The sequence below is a fragment of the Taeniopygia guttata genome, chromosome 3 (genome assembly GCF_048771995.1).
Source record: "Taeniopygia guttata chromosome 3, bTaeGut7.mat, whole genome shotgun sequence".
Classification (NCBI taxonomy): Eukaryota; Metazoa; Chordata; class Aves; order Passeriformes; family Estrildidae; genus Taeniopygia; species Taeniopygia guttata.
The window spans coordinates 57,916,779-57,917,243 of record NC_133027.1 but is presented as its reverse complement, the minus strand read 5'-3'; positions in this window follow the sequence as shown (position 1 = coordinate 57,917,243).

Genomic DNA, 465 nt, shown 5'->3' with positions numbered 1-465 from the left:
CAAGGTCATATAAAAGCCTTCTTGAAGAGGTAGATCAAACTTTGAGAAAAAAAACCCTTGGATTTTGGTCTATTGCACTTTGTGACCCTCACTGTATTTATGCTACAGAAGGAAAAGGCCCATGGGAATTAGGTGTGTACAAATGCTGAAGTTGTGCCTTAGAGAAGTAACTAAACTTTGCCGGAATACTAATTTCTATTTCTGGAAGATTATAGGTCTTTTGAAACAACTTTCTTTCTGCCCCTCTGCAGAGAGCCTGCATCACTCACTGATGCTTTTTGCACCAGCTCCTGGGCTCTTTCCCATTTAACCTTGCTTTACATATTAATTTATCGCAGCCGCTGCGGGAGCTGCCGTTTGCGGCTCGCCCGTCCCGAAGGAGTTAAGCGTGTTTATTACATAATCTGTTTAACATTCGGGATGAATAGGAAACGCAGGCCCCTCCTCTCCCACATTCGGAGTTCC